This window comes from Lactuca saligna, chromosome 4 (genome assembly GCF_052625555.1).
Source record: "Lactuca saligna cultivar CGN05327 chromosome 4, ASM5262555v1, whole genome shotgun sequence".
Lineage (NCBI taxonomy): Eukaryota > Viridiplantae > Streptophyta > Magnoliopsida > Asterales > Asteraceae > Lactuca > Lactuca saligna.
In genome coordinates, this window is record NC_136420.1 from 48,214,114 (window position 1) to 48,220,313 (window position 6,200).

The following is a 6,200-nucleotide window of genomic DNA, read 5'->3' on the forward strand; positions in this document are numbered from 1 at the left end:
GTGCCATCTTAATGCTCGAGTGAAAACTATTATTGTAGGAAAATTCTACCAGAGGTAAATGTTCATCCCAGTTACCTAGGAATTCCAGGGTACATGCCCTCAGCATATCTTCAAGTGTTTGTATTGTTCTCTCACTCTGACCATCAGTTTGTGGATGGTAAGCTGTACTTAAACACAACTTGGTACCCATTTCCTCTTGTAGACTTTTCCAAAACCTTGAGGTGAAACGGCTATCACGATCTGATACAATTGTTAATGGAACACCGTGAAGCCTCACAATTTCCTTCACATAAGAATTCGTGAGCTTTTCCATAGACCATTTCTCTTTGGTTGCTATGAAATGCGCACTCTTAGTGAATCGATCAACGACTACCCAAATCATGTCGTGACCATTCTTTGTTCTGGGTAGTTTAGTGACAAAATCCATTGCAATGTCTTCCCATTTGCCCATAGGCACAGGTAAAGGTTCTAAACTCCCGTACGCTTTTTGATGTTGTGTCTTGACTCTCGCACAAGTCACACACTCGGCCACATACTTTGCAACATCGAGCTTCATCGTTGGCCACCAGTAGTAGGGTTTCAGGTCCCTATACATTTTAGTGCTACCAGGATGAATCGAGTAAATGGTTTTGTGAGCTTCTTCCATCAGAAGATCCCTAATTCCTCCTGACTTAGGTACCCAAATACGATCTTGGAATACCTTCAGTCCATGACCGTTTGTACCAAACACCAACGTTTTACCCAAACGTTCCTTCTTTCGGTCATTTTTCTCAGAAGCTTCCTCTTGAACTTTCTTAATACTATCCACAATTGTCGAGACAACTTCTATTGTCAACGCTCTTGGCCTTTTTCTCTCAACATTGACTTTCCGACTGAGAGCATCAGCAACAACATTAGCTTTACCGGGATGGTAAAGTATCTCACAGTCATAGTCCTTGAGTAACTCTAGCCAGCGTCGTTGCCTCATATTTAACTCTTTCTGATTGAAGAGATATTGGAGACTTTTATGATCAGTGAAAATTTTGCACTTCGTGCCATAGAGGTAATGCCTCCATATTTTCAGAGCGAAAACTACCGCTGCTAACTCCAAATCATGAGTCGGGTAATTCTTTTCATGCTCCTTCAGCTGTCGAGACGCATATGCTATCACCTTTTCTCTTTGGGTCAAAACACAACCCAATCCAACACCAGACGCATCACTATAAATAGCGAAGACTTCAACTCCATCGGGTAGAGAAAGTATCGGTGCCTCGCATAGCTTCTTCTTTAGCTTCTCGAATGCTTCTTTATGCTTATCATTCCAACCATAAGTAGCTCCTTTGTGGGTCAAAGCTGTCAATGGAGTAGCAATCGAAGAAAAACCTTGGATAAACCTTCGGTAATATCCGGCTAATCCTAAAAAGCTTCGGATCTCTGTGGGACTTTTCGGTTGTTCCCACTTCATTACAGCTTCAATCTTTGTTGGATCAACCATTATCCCTTCTTGGTTGACCACGTGACCCAAGAATTGGACTTCACGAATCCAAAAATCACATTTGGAGAACTTTGCATACAGCTTCTCCTACTTCAAAACTTCTAACACTTCTTGCAAGTGTCTACCATGCTCCTTATGGCTTTTCGAGTAAATCAGAATGTCGTCTATGAACACTATCATGAATTTATCAAGGAACGGATTACAAACCTTATTCATTAAATCCATGAATGCTGCCGGAGCATTGGTTAGTCCAAACGACATAACCAAGAACTCGTAGTGTCCATATCTAGTTCTGAATGCAGTCTTCTCGATATCTTGCTCTCTTACTTTTAGCTGATGATATCCTGACCTTAGATCGATCTTCGAGAAATCGCTCGAACCTTGCAATTGATCAAACAGGTCATCAATCCTTGGCAACGGATATCTATTCTTTATTGTTGCCTTGTTCAGCTCTCTATAATCGATGCACATTCTCGTACTTCCATCTTTCTTCTTCACGAATAACACCGGAGCTCCTCAGGGCGATGAACTAGGTCTAATGAAACCTTTGTCCAATAACTCCTGAAATTACATCATTAGCTCCTTCATCTTTGTCGGTGCTAATCGATAAGGTGCTTTTGCTATTGGCATGGTCCCTGGTAACAAGTTTATTCTGAACTCCACTTGTCTATCAGGTGGTAATCCAGGAAGATCTTCAGGAAATACTTCCGGATAATCACACACCACTGGAATGCTCTGCATCACCTTCTTTTCCTTCTTAGCATCAATCATGAATGCTAAGTATGATGTACATCCCTTGGTCAAACACTTTCTGGCTTTCATTAGAGAAATGATTCCAGAATTTACTCTGCGTTTGTCCCCATACACCATAAACGAATCTTTCCCAGGCAGGTTTACTTTGACTATCTTCTTCTTGCACAATATCTCGGCGTCATTGGCGCTAAGCCAATCCATTCCCAGAACGACGTCGAAACCATTAAGTTCGATAGACAATAATTCTTCGTGAAACTTATTCCCATTAAGGTCGATTAAGATGTTCTTCATACGATGGCAAACATGTACAAACTTGCCACTAGCAACTTCGACTAATAAAGCATTATCTAGTCTATCAACAGGCAAATCTAGTTTTCTACCAAACTCATGCGAAATAAAGCAGTAGTTGGCTCCAGAATCAAACAAAATTTGAGCAGGTAATTCGTTTACGAGAAAGGTACCTGAAGCGACATCAACTTCATCCTTAGCAGCCTCAAGTGTCATCTGGAAGGATCTCGCCTTCGACTTTGGTGGAATGTTGGGTCTAGCTGTCTCCTTCTTCTTCGGACAGTCTTTCAAAATATGCCCATCTTCATTACAACCAAAACACATCCTTTTGTTGTTCGGACACTCATTGGCAAAATGCCCAACCTTTCCACACTTGTAGCAGGTTACATCCTCGCTACATTTCCCAAAGTGCTTTTTCTTACACTTATCACACCATTTCGCTTCGCCTCCTTTTCCTCCACCAAACTTTTTCGAATCAGATTTCGAAAATTTGCTTTTCTTACCGGAACCAGATGTTCCCTCAAACTTTCTCTTCACCAACTTCAACCTTGTCGGTGGTTCTCCCCTTAATCATGTTCTCAACAGACTTGGCATCCCAGATAGCTGCCTCTAGAGTAGGTGCCTGACGAACTGGCACTGCGTACTCCAATGAGAGTCCCTTTGCATACCGGTCAACCTTTGTCAACTCATCTGGAACGATGCGCAAAGCAAACTCCATCTTATCGGTAAAGTTATTAGTGTATTCATCAACTGACATGCTGCCTTTCGTCAATGTCAGAAACTTGTTCTCTAATTCCAATAGATTTTGAGCCGAGCAGAACTTGCGCTTGAACTGCACCAAGAATTCTGCCCATGTCAATTCTAGTGGCTCATTAGGGCTTAAGGTCTTCCCTAGAGTGTTCCACCAGCGAATGGATCCACCTCGGAACTGACGCACTGCGAACATGGTCTGCAACTTGCCTCTGCAGCCATAAGTCATAAAGGCTAACTCCATTTCGGAGATCCAATCCATCACTCCAATCGGGTCCTCCTTTCCAGTGAAGGTCGATGGTTTGCAAGTCAAAAATTCCTTGTACTTGCATCCCATTCAATCATTCCTTCCTTCATGGTTGTTTTGCCTAACTATCGGTGGGTTAGCTTGACCAACAGACCCACTGAAGTTTCCACCTTCAGAGTGCCCTTCATTTAATTCGGGCTCTTCCACATGAATTGACAGTTCTTCACGATTCTATTGAAGCAACCACCTAGTCTCCTCCATTTGACGATCCATTTGTTTGAATCATCATTTATACACCAGCTATTGTTATTGGCTCCGATGCTGCAGCTACAACAGGTAATTGTTCAATCACTGGTGGTTGATTCATGTTTTCATCAGCATTTCCAACTCCACTCCTTGTTCTCACCATTTTGATCTACACACCGAATAAGGTGAAATTAGATCCTCAATCACGATAGATATTCAAATCATCCTTATCACTCCGAAACGTTTACATGCTAGTTCTAATATCGTAGACGTACGCTTAGAATCCTACACACATAAGGTTTCTAGATCCGGTCGGCAACAGACCATAGATCTGAACAAATAATATCATATATGGCAACATATAACATTTAACACATAAAAGCATTTTAGGCAATTTTCCTAAAATAAACTAGTGCTCGTGTCTAACATATAACAGACACACATCTCACAATTTCACTTAGCATTCTAAGTTTAAGTCTAGAAATCCTACAAATTCCTAGTTCTCTTAAACTAATGCTCTGATACCAACTGTGACATCCCAAAAATCTCGGCCAGAAAAGACCGATTTTCATTTATGCTTTTAAAATAATTTCAAAGTAAATCCTTTTGATTTGAAAGAGTTGCGGAATTTGTTCCCAAAAACAAAACGTGATAAAATAATATTTACCAAAGCATTTCATAAAAGAAATGTATTTTTATTATATAATCAAAACTCGGGATGCCATGTTCCAATATAGACCATAAAGCATAAACGATAACATTACAAGTCATTCAACAAATATATACATATACAGACTTGTAAACAAAACAACTTGATGGTTCATCCATCTTATGCCCTTGCGCCACTTCCTGTAATACAAATAAAACTGAATCGGTCAGGCTTGGGAGCCTGGTGAGCATATAGGGTTTTCAACCCACAATCAATAATTATATTTAATTCCATCAATCAACAATAACCCAATTACCCATTCCCGTTATTCTCACTTTACGTCCCTAAAACAACTAACACAAGGGACCTAGTCTTAGAATATTTCATCGGGGCGACAACACATGCATTCGGGGGTTTCCTGACAATATATGTCAAATAAGGCAACCATGAGGGGGATGGAGTACAGCGAACGAACACCCAAGTTCATTAACACCTACAGGTGGCGAACCTGCTAGCGTGCCACAGGACTGTCTAGAAAAGTTTGTGGTCATCATCTAAACTCCGCTAGATGACTGAATCAAAAACAACATCGATGCCTCTCATCTGTTTATCATACGTCAACTATCTACCCAAGTTCTCCCCAACATATTAGTAGATAAAAATATATATTTTTATAAATAGTTTAAAACCTGTATAGCATTCTCATTCAATACATATTCCAAAACAACAGATGAGACACATACACATAACACGTATTTCATAGAGAATAAATCGTATCTATGAGATAGAAGAAAGTGAATATACATTCACGCATATAAAAACAAAATATACACATAACACGTATTTTATATTAAATACTTAATAGTTATGCGTTAGAAGAAAGTAACCACACACTCACTTGATTAGAAGATGATCGGACAGCACTACGACTTGTAGAAGTAGTATTCTTCAGCAGATCTGGAAGATCGTCACAAAAACCGGACTCTTCGCGGGTAGACCTTCGGTTCGGGAATCGCACTTCTCGGGATCTTCTGGGTTCGGGACTTGCTTCGGGGTTCGGGAATGATACCGGGGCTTCGGGATAATTCTTGCACAAAAAACGATGCAAAAACGCGAGAAAAAGAGAAGAAATGAGCAAACTACTCGGCTGCCCTCGACACCTTTTATAGGGGCTGGAAGGTCAATTTACGCTGGGCGTAACGTGGATAGGATCGCTGACTCCCCCCCTTCGGATAATATCGGCCAATATATATATATATATATGGAAAATATTTAATAAACTTCAAAAAATTCATATCTTCCTCATACGAACTCCGTTTTCGACGTTCTTTATATCCCCGCGTAGGTGAGACTACGATCTACAATTTTCGTTTGGACTCCGTCGGCTAATTTGGACGTTATTTTTATTATTTATTTTTAGTAGGCCGGGACAGGAAAACTCCGTTATAAAATCATAACTTCTTCATCTGATGTCCGTTTTCGCCTATCTTTTTATCGTTGTACTACAATTACTGAGATCTTCTATTCTCATTTAGATTGTTTCGGCTAAAAACCGCTCGGTCTCAAATCAAGTATTCGGGCGGCATACCGCTAAGTCAAAACTTCGAAAAATCATAACTTCTTCATACGAAGTCAGATTTTGGCGTTCTTTTTATGCACGCTCTCGGTTTAACAAACTCTATGACTTTCGTTTAGATCACTAAGGCTAAATATTTCTCTAACATAAATTTCACTTTTTATGTCATTCAGCGTTGTCGGTTCTGTCGCGAAACTTCGACAGGTCATAACTTCTT